This window comes from Cervus elaphus, chromosome X (genome assembly GCF_910594005.1).
Source record: "Cervus elaphus chromosome X, mCerEla1.1, whole genome shotgun sequence".
In the NCBI taxonomy this organism is placed as follows: Eukaryota; Metazoa; Chordata; class Mammalia; order Artiodactyla; family Cervidae; genus Cervus; species Cervus elaphus.
In genome coordinates, this window is record NC_057848.1 from 159,280,503 (window position 1) to 159,294,114 (window position 13,612).

General features: G+C 43.2%; 1 non-coding gene across 1 annotated transcript; it reads right to left on the reverse strand.

Moving 5' to 3' along the window:
* Positions 1–13,051: 13,051 nt before the first annotated feature.
* On the reverse strand, positions 13,052–13,158 carry LOC122691038. The gene has a single exon (XR_006340287.1). It is a non-coding gene; the product is annotated as a U6 spliceosomal RNA (small nuclear RNA).
* Positions 13,159–13,612: the final 454 nt, after the last annotated feature.

A 13,612-nucleotide genomic window follows, 5' to 3' on the forward strand; every position in this document is an offset into this window, starting at 1 on the left:
TGCCACCCTAGTTCCACAGGCTAATTTGCTAGAAACTGCTTCATATACTGAAGGTAAGACTCTTAAAGCTAAGAGTGAGGGCTTTCAAGACCATATGGGGTGGTTCCCATAGGAGGGACTCCTTTTTCTGTCTGGGAACTTCTAGTGGAAGTTGGTTAACTCCTTACATGCTACCACTCATTTAGGGGAGAAGGCCCTCCAAAGATTACTAGAAAGGTCCTTCAGAGGAACAGGCCTCCAAATGACTATAAGGCAAGTGGTCTCCTCTTGTCCCACTTTCCAATTAAACAACCCCCAAGGAGCCTGAAGACCCCAGCTGGCCCAGCCCGTCTAACAGCATGGGACCTACCCAGGAGAGGACTGGAAGATAGACTTCACCCAGATGCCAGTTTCTAAAGGGTATAAATACCTACTAGTCATGATAGATACATTCACAGGACTGATTGAAGGTTTTCCCACCTGGACTGAGAAGGCCAAGCAGGTGGTAAAAAGGACTGCTCCATAAAACCATTCTGAGATTTGGCCTGGTGATGAATCCTTTATTCAAAAGAAATCAGACTCAGAGCCTCAAGGAGGAGAAGACACGGAGTCAGGGGCCAGAGAACAAGGAACTGGAAGATGGCTTTATGGGAACTGGGGCAGGAAAGGTGTGAATCTCAGAGGTGGGGACTCAGTGTTCATTTGCATAACCAGAATGAACTATACACAATATAGTTTCAATTTAATACTTTAATTTATCATAGATTTCTTTTAACTGTAGTATTTTGAAGAATGAGCCTTCATCCACTTACCTGAAAAGAACTGCAAAGTCTTCACCAGGACTGACCCTTGATACTCCTCAGCCTTACTGTGTTAGGAGTGTATCTCTCCTCATCAGTATGTACACAGGTATAGATGGGATTCTTACCTTTGTTCTTGCTCCTGCTGGAACTGAGTCTTTTGTGTTGCACTTAAGATTTGGTTAGGTAGGCCCAAGTGTTAAAAATGGTGAGTTACCCACAATTTTTTGAGGTCTTGTGAGATAAACAAGGCAACATTCTTGTGTGAAAAAGTAGATCTTGAAATGTGGGCGACTTCCGGCAGTTTTTCTAGGACTTCTGCAGTTAAGAGTTTTTTTTGTGTGGTTGATCATTTGAGATCACAGGTTTGACCTTTGGTCAGTAAGATTCCCATAACTCTGAATGGGGTTTTCCAAGAGGTTTTTCTGCTGTACCTTTGGTCGGTAAGATTCCCATAACCCCGCATGGGGTTTGCCCTGAGGTTTTTCTGCTGTTCGGAAAGATAGAAGGCAGGAGGAGAAAGGAACAATATTGAATACAACGATTGGATGGCATCACCGACTGGATGGATGTGAGCTTGAGCATGCCCCCGGAGTTAGTAACGGATAGGAAAGCCGGTCGGACAGAACTGAGCAAATGAACTGGACAATTTTCATGACCCAGAGATGGGACCGGGCCCTCCTATTTTGGAAGTCACTTTTTTTTTTTTTAAACAGCTATTAGAGTCACCCTAATGGCCTAGACGGTAAAGAGTCCGTTTACAAAGCGGACCCAGATTTGCTCCTGAGGAAGCATCTCCTGGAGAACAGAATGGCTACCCACTGCAGTATTCTTGCCTGGAGAATTCCATGGACAGAGGTGCCTGGAGGGTTACAGTCCATGGGGTTGCACATAGTCCTAGCACGACTGAGTGAGTTCGACACTCTATTTCATTCGACATTATAGTGAACCTTCTCTGTGTCAAATACAGCGCCCATATATCATCTTAAGCTGTCAAGAAAATCCTTATTCAAAAGAAATCAGACCCAGAGTGTCGAGAAGGAGAAAACATGGAGTCAGGGGCCTGGGAACAAGGGACGGGAAGCTGGCTTCACAGGAGCTGGGGCAGGGAAAGGCGTGAATCTTGGGGCTGAGGACTCAGCATTTATTTACATAACCAGAATGCACTGTCCACAATATACTGTCAATTTACTATTTTTTTTTTAATTTTATTATTTTTTTTTCCATTTATTTTTATTAGTTGGAGGCTAATTATTTTACAATATTGTAGTGGTATTTGCCATACACTGACATGAATCAGCCATGGATTTATATGTGTTCCCCATCCTGAACCCCCCCACTTTTGTGCAAAGATCTTCTGCAAACTCTTGACCCAGATTTACCCTTGTCGTGCCTTAGCCTCCCTGTGTGAGGAGTGAGCGTTCCCTCATCCGTATGTGCACAGGCACCATGCAGTATTCTTGTGCTCATTCTTGCTCATACTCAAACTGAGTCTTTCATTGTACAGTTAAGATTTGGTTAGTTAGGCCTAGAGGAGGATTATAAGCCAGTTACACACAATTTTTGGAGGTCTTGTGAGATACACAAGGCCAGCATTTTTGTATGCAAAAACAGACCTTGAAGAGTGAAAGTTTTGAGGCAGGGTTTATTTCTGGGGTTCCTATACTTAACAGCTTTCTGTGTGTTTATCGTGTGAAATCATGAGGTTAGGTTTTCGTCTGCTGAGATGACTCTGTCACTCACGTCCGACTATTTTGTAACCCCGTGGACTGCCTCATTTCAGGTTTCCCTGTCTATCATCCATTCTCGGAGCTTACTCATACTAATGCCCTTCGAATCAATGGTGCTATCTAACCATCTCATTTTCTGTCATCTCCTTCCTCCTCCCACCTTGAGTCCTTCCCAGCATCAGGGTCTTTTCCAGTTATTCAGTTCTTCGCATCAGGTGGCCAAAGTATTGGAGTTTCAGTATCAGCACCAGTTCTTCCAATGAATATTCAGGACTGATTTCCTTTAGGATCGACTGGTCGGATCACTTTGCCATCCAAGGGACTCTCAAGAGTCGTCTCCTACACCACAGTCCAAAAGCATCAATGCTTTGGCCTTCACCTTTCTTTACAGTCCAACTCTCACATCGTACACGACTACTGGAAAAACCATAGCTTTGACTGGACAGACCTTTGTTGGCAAAGTATTATCTCTGCTTTTTAATATGCTATCTTGGTTGGTCATAGTTTTTCTTCCAAGTAGCAAGTGTCTTTTCATTTCATGGCTGAAGTCACCGTCCTCTGTGATTTTGGAGCACAAGAAAGTAAAGTCTGTCACTGTTTCCATTGTCTCCCCATCTATTTGCCATGAAGTGATGGGACCGGATGCCATGATCTTCGTTTTCTGAATTTTTAGTTTTGAGCCAACTTTTTCACTCTTGTCTTTGGCATTCATCAAGGGGCTCTTTAGCTCTTTTTCGCTTTCTGCCATAAGGGTGGTGTCATCTGCATTTCGGAGGTTACTGATGTTTCTCCCGGCAATGTTGATTACAGCTTGTGCTTCATCTAGCATGGCATTTTGCATGATGTACTCTGCATATAAGTTAAATAGGCAGGGTGACCACCAGAGAATTCCCTGCACACAGTCCTTTACTCTAAATCTGTTGTAGGATTTTCCCTCCTCCAGTCGTGATGATATATATTGACCCATCTTGTTCTTTTCTGATAACCATGATGAGCAATGACTATACTTTCTCCACGCTAAAGCTAAAATTCAACAAGACTAACCAGCCCCTCTAAGAATTATGCCTGTTCTCAATAACGCTTTGCAGGGGGATGGGGCGTGGGGGGGGGGGGGGGGGGTGGCGACTGGCAGGGGGGAAGGCTAATATAGTGCATCCGTGTGTGCTCAGTCGTGTCCCACTCCTTGTGACCCCATATAGACATTGGATCAATTCATAATAATGGAGGGTTTTGGTGACTACGACTCAAGTATCCACATTATAATCACAATCATAGTCACTAAGACTGTAATATTCTCCACCATTACTGCACTCCAGCAATGCAAAAATCTAGATACAGCAGAATGGCCACATCACTGGACACTTTTCACTTTCAATTTTAGTATATGTGCTGCCGAAGCGAGCACCACTTTTCACTTTGTCATGGTGACTTCCCGCAGAGTATAAATGTGCTGTTAGGACTGAGCTAAATCCTATGCCTCTGCCAAATGAGTGTGGCACGTCAATACTATGTTAATGCCTCTGTGTGCTTCCTTACTCAGATTAACAGAAGACATGCTCATGAAATTAAAGCATGAAAACAGGCACTATTCAGAATCTAGACAACACACAAAAGTAACTGCATAACAAGAACACGGGATAGATTATGGTCCAAATATTGCCATGCTGTTATAAACGGGCTAAACCAGTGAGCTGCTTAGCTGAGAACAGTGACTCTGCACTCCAGAACCACGTAAGACCTTTAAAAATGCTGATGTCCAATCACCACACACAGAAAAATTTAATTGGCCCAGGGTGGAGTCCTGGGCATAGGATTTTTAGAAACTCCCCGACTCCTTTGGTGGACCGCCACCATTGTGAAGCACTGGGCCTTGAACAAAGTGGGCCCCAGGAAAAGTCAGACTGCTTTGGGCAAGATATTCCAGTAGAGGGCGCTCAGCTGATTCCATGTTTCTTAACGTCAATCCGTGTCCCAAGTGTTAACCGATTTTGGGAGAGGTCTTTCTAACATAGATACTACTCTAATTGTTTTCAAAGTTTTTAAAAATTTTCTAAAAGTAATGGGAGTGTAACTCTATGGCTGATTCATATCAATGTAAGACAAAACCCACTGAAATGTTGTGAAGTAATTAGCCTCCAACTAATAAAAAAATAAATAAATAAATAAATAAAAGTAATGGGAATTCTTGATGGTCCAGTCGTTGGGACTCCACTGCAGGGGCAGAGGCTCAATCCCTGAATGGGGAAATAAGGTCTCCCAAACCCTATGGTGCGACTAAATAATAATTATAATGATAATAAAATCTACAGTATCTTCGGATTTCAGGTTGAATATGGCAGATTAAGTATATCCATTTATCTCTACTCTGTCCACAAAACCCCATGAAATGACAGTAAAGGAACAAAAAGAAGAGACATGTTCTTCTTGACAAAACAGGGGATCAGGTAACAGCAGCCAAGTGGGGACAAGGACATTTTAATGCTTCAGAACCTTGGAAAGCTCAGGGATTCTAAGCTACCTCTGAAGGTTGAGGACAAATTGATATCAGAGTGGGCATCTAGCCTGCCTGATACAGTTTAAAACAAAACGAAGAAAGAGCAGTATAAGCACATTATGAGTTATAGAAGCAAACAGATGAAACCGCTAAGGATTTAAAATGGTTGATTCTGGCAAGTGGGAACTGGGATGGGAAAAAGAAATCCTGGGTTTTGCTCTTCTGAGAGCCTTGTGTCATTTGGCCTTTAAAATTAAATTCTGAAAGCAATCATCCTTCAATTAAAAAATAAATTTAAAAAACAACAAAAAAGATAATACTAAGTATATACAAAACTTAGATTTTTTTAAAAGCTGCTGTTGAAACGCGTTTGGGAGTAAGGTATGCAAATACTGTAGATAAGAGTGTAAAATTGTAAAATCTTTCCAGGTGACAGGTGGGCAATATGGATCAAAAATGTCAGTGTGTGGAACATTTAGTCCAGCGTTTTCACTCTTGGAATTTGTCTTGAGGAAGTAATTGGACAACCACTGCTTTGAGTATAAAATAGAAACATTGGAAACTATCTACACGCCCTACACCAGAATTTTGATTTGAACAAGTGATGGCTCCTCCATGCAGTGAAATTATATGCAAATACTTTAAATGATGGATTGCACACATCCCAGACGGTCAAAGATTCTAAAAGCCTGAAAACAACGAGTTGCTGGGCATGTGAAACGGCGAAATGTTGATATAGTGCCATTGAGTGTGTACTGGTACACTGTCTTTGGAGAAAAAGCAAAAATTGGCAAAACATAAATGAAAAGTTAACTATACACTTTGATCAGCAATTCTCATAGGGAGTCTAAAATGACTCCCATGAACTGTAGAGTGCATGGAATTCTCCAGGCCAGAATACTGGAGTGTGTAGCTGTTCTCTTCTCCAGGGGATCTTCGCGACCCAGGAATCAAACCCAGGTCTCCGGCATGGAAGGTGGCTTTTTTACCAGCTGAGCTACCAGGGAAGCCTGAGACCTTCTATGGATTGTTACAAACATTACATCCTGGGGAGGGAAGGAGGAGAACAGAAAAACACACCTACCTACATAGGTTTACGAACTACCTCCATAACTTTATGAACAAAGAAAACAAACCTATATGAATAATGCAACTATGAAAGTTGACTACCTCTAACTCCAGTAGTAATAACTGTGGACTAGGAACAACAACAAAAAAAAACCGTGGCTCACATGATAAACAATTTGCGGGCAATGCAGGAGACCTGGGTTCGATATCTGGGTTGGGCAGATGCCAGAAAAGGGGAAGGCTAACCACTCCAGTCATGGCATCTGGTCCCATCACTTCATGGGAAATAGATGGGGAAACAGTGGAAGCAGTGTCAGACTTTATTTTGGGGGGGCTCCAAAATCACTGCACATGGTGATTGCAGCCATGAAATTAAAAGACGCTTACTCCTTGGAAGGAAAGTTATGACCAACCTAGATAGCATATTAAAAAGCAGAGACATTACTTTGCCAACAAAGGTCCGTCTAGTCAAGGCTATGGTTTTGCCAGTGGTCATGTATGGATGTGAGAGATGGACTGTGAAGAACGCTGAGCGCCGAAGAATTGATGCTTTTGAACTGTGGTGTTGGAGAAGACTCTTGAGAGTCCCTTGGACTGCAAGGAGATCCAGCCAGTCCATCCTAAAGGAGATCAGTCCTGGGTGTTCATTGGAACGACTGATGCTGAAGCTGAAACTTCAATACTTTGGCCACCTCATGCGAAGAGTTGACTCATTAGAAAAGACCCTGATGCTGGGAGGGATCGGGGGCAGGAGGAGAAGGGGACGACAGACGATGAGATGGCTGGATGGCACCACCGACTCGATGGACATGGGTTTGAGTAAACTCCGTGAGTTGGTGATCGATAGGGAGGCCTGGCGTGCTGCGATTCACGCGGTCGCAAAGAGTCGGACACGACTGAGCGACTGAACTGAACTGAACCTAGAACTCTAACATTCTGGCCAGGAAAATTCCACGGACTGCATAATACAGAGGGCCTCAGGGTTGGACAGATGCCAGAAAAAGGGAAGGCTAACGACTCCAGTATTCTGGCCTGGCAAATTCCACAGACTGCATAGAACATGGGGCCGCAAAACGTCGGACACAATTAACCGACTTTCATCTCCCACTAACCAACAACCAGACCTGTAATGATAAACAGAGAAAGCTTCAAAAGTCTAAAATAATCGACTGAAATCAGTTATTTTCCAAGCTCTACTTTTCAACACAAAATTATTGGTCTTGTTTGACTTCACAAGACCTCCAAAAATTGGTGGGTAAAGTAAAATTTACTTTCTTGATTCTGCTTGACTTAGTCTAAGACTAAGCTCAAGCAGAAGCAAGAAAGGGAGCATGGGTACCTCATTCAGCCTGGGCTCGTACTGACAGGGGGAAGTTGACTCCTAATACACTGAGGATGAGAAAAAAATAAAAACGGTAAGTCCCGGCGAAGAGGTTGTAGCAGATCTTTTCACATTAGCGGACGAAGGCTCATTCTTCAAAATACTATGTTTAAAGGAAATCTACGATAAATTCAAATAATAAATTGAACATATCGCGCGCAGTGCATTCTGGTTATGCAAATTAAGGCTGAGTCCCCGCCCCCGAGATTCGCGCCTTTCCCGCCCCAGCTCTCGCGAAGCCTGCTTCCAGTCCCTTGTTCCCAGGCCCCTGACTCCATGTCTTCTCCTTGACGCCCTGGGTCTGATTTCTTTCGAATAAAGGATTTTCTTGACGGCTGAAGAAAATGATATAGGAGTGCTGCATTTGACACAGAGAAGCTTCACTATAATGTCAAATGAAACAGAGTGTCCTGAGTGCACAGTCTTGCCAAACTATTTGCGACCCCTTGGACTGTAGCCCTCCAGGCTCCTGTGTCCATGGAATTCTCCAGGCAAGAATAATGCAGTGGGTAGCCATTCCTTTCTCCAGGAGATTCTTAGGCAGGAGTGCACCTCGGTCTCCCATATTGTAGGCGGAGTCTTCACTATCTAAGCCACCAGAGTGACTCTAATAGGTAATTAAAAAAAAAAAAAAAAGGTGTCTACCAATATATGAGGAGCTGGTTTCATCCCTGGGTCGGAAAAATTGTCCAGTTCCTTTGCTCAGTCGTCTCTGAACAGCTCTCCCGGGGCTTGTTCAAACGCATGTCCACCGAGAAGGTGGGTGCTCTATAATGAGTCAATGTTTTCTCTTTCTCCTCCTGTCTTCAATCTTTCCCGGAATCAAAAAACAAAAACAATCTCAGGGAAAACCCACTCAGGATTATGAAAATCTTACTGACTAAACATCAAGAACACGCTTTCCCATGATAAACACACATAAATCTCTTAACTGCTGGAGGCATAGAAAAACTGCCCAAAGCCCGCAATTTTTCAAATTCTGTTCCACACAACAATAGTGGCCTTGTTCAACCTAACAAGGACTTCATAAATAATCGGAAGCTTGTCTAATCCTTACTTGGGCGTACCTACCGAATCCTCAGTACAAGACCAAAGACTCAGCTCGGGTAGAAGCAAGGACAAGAGTAAAAACACCCCACAGAGCCTGTGAACATACAGGGGATGCCCTGATGAGGGAACGCTCACGCCTAACACAGGCTGAGGAACGTCAAGGGTAAGTCCGGGTCAAGAGTTTGCAGCAGATGTTTTCCCAGAAGGGCATGAAGGCACATTCTTCGAAATACTATGTTTTTTAAAAAATGATAAATTTAAATAATAAATGAAAACTACATTGCGCGCAGTGCATTCTGGTTATGAAAATGAATGCTGAGTCCCCGCCCCGAGATTCACGCCTTTCTCGCCCCAGCTCCCGTGAAGCCAGCTTCCAGTCACTCGTTTCCAAGCCCCTGTCTCCATGTTTTCTCCTCCTCGACACTCTGGGTCTGATTTCTTTTGAATAAGGCTTTTCTTGACGGCTTAAGATAATGATATATGGGTGCTGTATTTCACACAGAGAAGGTTCACTATAATGTCGAAAGAAATAGACTGCTGAACCCACTCAGTCGTGCTCAGACTATCTGCGACACCTTGGACTGTAGCCGTCCAGGCTCCTCAGGGATGGAAACAGCTCCTCCTATATTGGTAGACACCTTTTTTTTTTTTTTAATTACCTATTAGAGTCACTCTGGTGGCTTAGATAGTGAAGACTCCGCCTACAATATGGGAGACCGAGGTGCACTCCTGCCTAAGAATCTCCTGGAGAAGGGAATGGCTACCCACTGCATTATTCTTGCCTGGAGAATTCCATGGACACAGGAGCCTGGAGGGCTACAGTCCAAGGGGTCGCAAATAGTTTGGCAAGACTGTGCACTCAGGACACTCTGTTTCATTTGACATTATAGTGAAGCTTCTCTGTGTCAAATGCAGCACTCCTATATCATTTTCTTCAGCCGTCAAGAAAATCCTTTATTCGAAAGAAATCAGACCCAGGGCGTCAAGGAGAAGACATGGAGTCAGGGGCCTGGGAACAAGGGACTGGAAGCAGGCTTCGCGAGAGCTGGGGCGGGAAAGGCGCGAATCTCGGGGGCGGGGACTCAGCCTTAATTTGCATAACCAGAATGCACTGCGCGCGATATGTTCAATTTATTATTTGAATTTATCGTAGATTTCCTTTAAACATAGTATTTTGAAGAATGAGCCTTCGTCCACTAATGTGAAAAGATGTGCTACAACCTCTTCGCCGGGACTTACCGTTTTATTTTTTTCTCATCCTCAGTGTATTAGGAGTCAACTTCCCCCTATCGGTACGTCCCCAGCCGGAGCGGGGTACTTGCACTCTTTCTTGCTTCTGCTTGAGCTTAGTCTCCGGTACTGCCGTGTAGACTAAGTGAAGTAGAACCAAGAAAGAACCGTTGCTTGACCGCAAATTTTTGGAGGTCTTGTGAGGTCAAACAAGACCAACAATTTTGTGTTGAAAAGTAGAAGTTGAAAATAACTGGTTCTGGTTGATTCCTTTAGACTTTTGAGGTTTTCTGTGTTTATCATTGCAGGTTTGGTCTTTACTGACTTAGAAATGAGAGTCGGTTCATCATGTCCGACTTTTTGCGACCCCATGTTCTATGCAGTCTGTGGAATTTTCCTGGCCAGACTGTTAGAGTGGTTCAGTTCAGTTCAGTCGTGTCCGACTCTTTGCGACCGCGTGAATCGCAGCACGCCAGGCCTCCCTATCGATCACCAACTCACGGAGCTTACTCAAACCCATGTCCATCGAGTCGGTGGTGCCATCCAGCCATCTCATCGTCTGTCGTCCCCTTCTCCTCCTGCCCCCGATCCCTCCCAGCATCAGGGTCTTTTCTAATGAGTCAACTCTTCGCATGAGGTGGCCAAAGTATTGAAGTTTCAGCTTCAGCATCAGTCGTTCCAATGAACACCCAGGACTGATCTCCTTTAGGATGGACTGGCTGGATCTCCTTGCAGTCCAAGGGACTCTCAAGAGTCTTCTCCAACACCACAGTTCAAAAGCATCAATTCTTCGGCGCTCAGCGTTCTTCACAGTCCATCTCTCACATCCATACATGACCACTGGCAAAACCATAGCCTTGACTAGACGGACCTTTGTTGGCAAAGTAATGTCTCTGCTTTTTAATATGCTATCTAGGTTGGTCATAACTTTCCTTCCAAGGAGTAAGCGTCTTTTAATTTCATGGCTGCAATCACCATGTGCAGTGATTTTGGAGCCCCCCCAAAATAAAGTCTGACACTGCTTCCACTGTTTCCCCATCTATTTCCCATGAAGTGATGGGACCAGATGCCATGACTGGAGTGGTTAGCCTTCCCCTTTTCTGGCATCTGCCCAACCCAGATATCGAACCCAGGTCTCCTGCATTGCCCGCGAATTGTTTATCATGTGAGCCACGGTTTTTTTTTGTTGTTGTTCCTAGTCCACAGTTATTACTACTGGAGTTAGAGGTAGTCAACTTTCATAGTTGCATTATTCATATAGGTTTGTTTTCTTTGTTCATAAAGTTATGGAGGTAGTTCGTAAACCTATGTAGGTAGGTGTGTTTTTCTGTTCTCCTCCTTCCCTCCCCAGGATGTAATGTTTGTAACAATCCATAGAAGGTCTCAGGCTTCCCTGGTAGCTCAGCTGGTAAAAAAGCCACCTTCCATGCCGGAGACCTGGGTTCGATTCCTGGGTCGCGAAGATCCCCTGGAGAACAGCTACACACTCCAGTATTCTGGCCTGGAGAATTCCATGCACTCTACAGTTCATGGGAGTCATTTTAGACTCCCTATGAGAATTGCTGATCAAAGTGTATAGTTAACTTTTCATTTATGTTTTGCCAATTTTTGCTTTTTCTCCAAAGACAGTGTACCAGTACACACTCAATGGCACTATATCAACATTTCGCCGTTTCACATGCCCAGCAACTCGTTGTTTTCAGGCTTTTAGAATCTTTGACCGTCTGGGATGTGTGCAATCCATCATTTAAAGTATTTGCATATAATTTCACTGCATGGAGGAGCCATCACTTGTTCAAATCAAAATTCTGGTGTAGGGCGTGTAGATAGTTTCCAATGTTTCTATTTTATACTCAAAGCAGTGGTTGTCCAATTACTTCCTCAAGACAAATTCCAAGAGTGAAAACGCTGGACTAAATGTTCCACACACTGACATTTTTGATCCATATTGCCCACCTGTCACCTGGAAAGATTTTACAATTTTACACTCTTATCTACAGTATTTGCATACCTTACTCCCAAACGCGTTTCAACAGCAGCTTTTAAAAAAATCTAAGTTTTGTATATACTTAGTATTATCTTTTTTGTTGTTTTTTAAATTTATTTTTTAATTGAAGGATGATTGCTTTCAGAATTTAATTTTAAAGGCCAAATGACACAAGGCTCTCAGAAGAGCAAAACCCAGGATTTCTTTTTCCCATCCCAGTTCCCACTTGCCAGAATCAACCATTTTAAATCCTTAGCGGTTTCATCTGTTTGCTTCTATAACTCATAATGTGCTTATACTGCTCTTTCTTCGTTTTGTTTTAAACTGTATCAGGCAGGCTAGATGCCCACTCTGATATCAATTTGTCCTCAACCTTCAGAGGTAGCTTAGAATCCCTGAGCTTTCCAAGGTTCTGAAGCATTAAAATGTCCTTGTCCCCACTTGGCTGCTGTTACCTGATCCCCTGTTTTGTCAAGAAGAACATGTCTCTTCTTTTTGTTCCTTTACTGTCATTTCATGGGGTTTTGTGGACAGAGTAGAGATAAATGGATATACTTAATCTGCCATATTCAACCTGAAATCCGAAGATACTGTAGATTTTATTATCATTATAATTATTATTTAGTCGCACCATAGGGTTTGGGAGACCTTATTTCCCCATTCAGGGATTGAGCCTCTGCCCCTGCAGTGGAGTCCCAACCACTGGACCTTCAGAGAATTTCCGTTACTTAGAAAATTTTTAAAAACTTTGAAAACAATTAGAGTAGTATCTATGTTAGAATGGCCTCTCTGAAAATCAGTTAACACTTGGGACACGGATTGACGTTAAGAAACATGGAATCAGCTGAGCGCCCCGTACTAGAATATCTTGCCCAAAGCAGTCTGACTTTCCCTGGGGCCTCTTTGTTCAGGGCCCAGTGCTTCACAATGGTGGCGGTCCACCAAAGGAGTCGGGGAGTTTCTAAAAATCCTATGCCCAGGACTCCACCCTGGGCCAATTAAATTTTTCTGTGTGTGGTGATTTGGCATCAGCAGTTTTAAAGGTCTTTATTGCTACCAACCCAGTTCCCTCCACCCTCATGCACACATGCTCAGTCATGTAATCCCATGGACTGCAGCCCGCCAGACTCCTCTGTCCATGGACTTTTCCAGGCAAGAATACTGGAGTGGGTTGCCATTTCCTTCTCCATACTTTTTAATACCTTAAGCAGTCAAGAAGGCAAATAAAAAGTTGCAAGTTGGATGTAAGCTTGTTTTCTTTTGGTAAACTTTAAAAATATTCTGTGAATCCTATTCATAATATTATATTATTTTTTAATGCTCAAAATTGTAAAACATATGGAACACTTCTCCAAATTTGTGTGTCATCCTTGCGCAGGGGCCATGATAATCTCTGTATCATTCGAGTTTTAGTAGATATGCTATTGAATTTCTAGCACTCTAACATTATTTTGATTGTGCAAAACCATCTTGGTTATAACGGGGCATCTGAAAGCACAATGAGTACAAATACCTGCTTTATCTCCTAAAAGAAAAGCTTTTAAATTTTTGGATATGACACATTGAGTCTTGTCACTTTGTGTAAGTTAGCACTTCTACTTATAGGAGCTTCTGCCACTGGGATGCGAGCACAGTAGCAGCGCACAACCTCCTGAGACTGGCAAGGTCAGCTGAGGGTTTGACTTACTTGCCATCAACTGCTGTAATCGCAAAATAGATGGATATTGCTCATTCTTGTGTAATATTGACTCCATGCACCTAAAATAGGCTTTAAAGACTTAGTATGGTTCGATGCTCTCTTTACCATTTAAATGATTTTTGTTATTTAGGTTTATGTGCATAAACACATCATCCAGACTTCACAGCCTTCAGGGTGGGCACATCAGGCCTTAG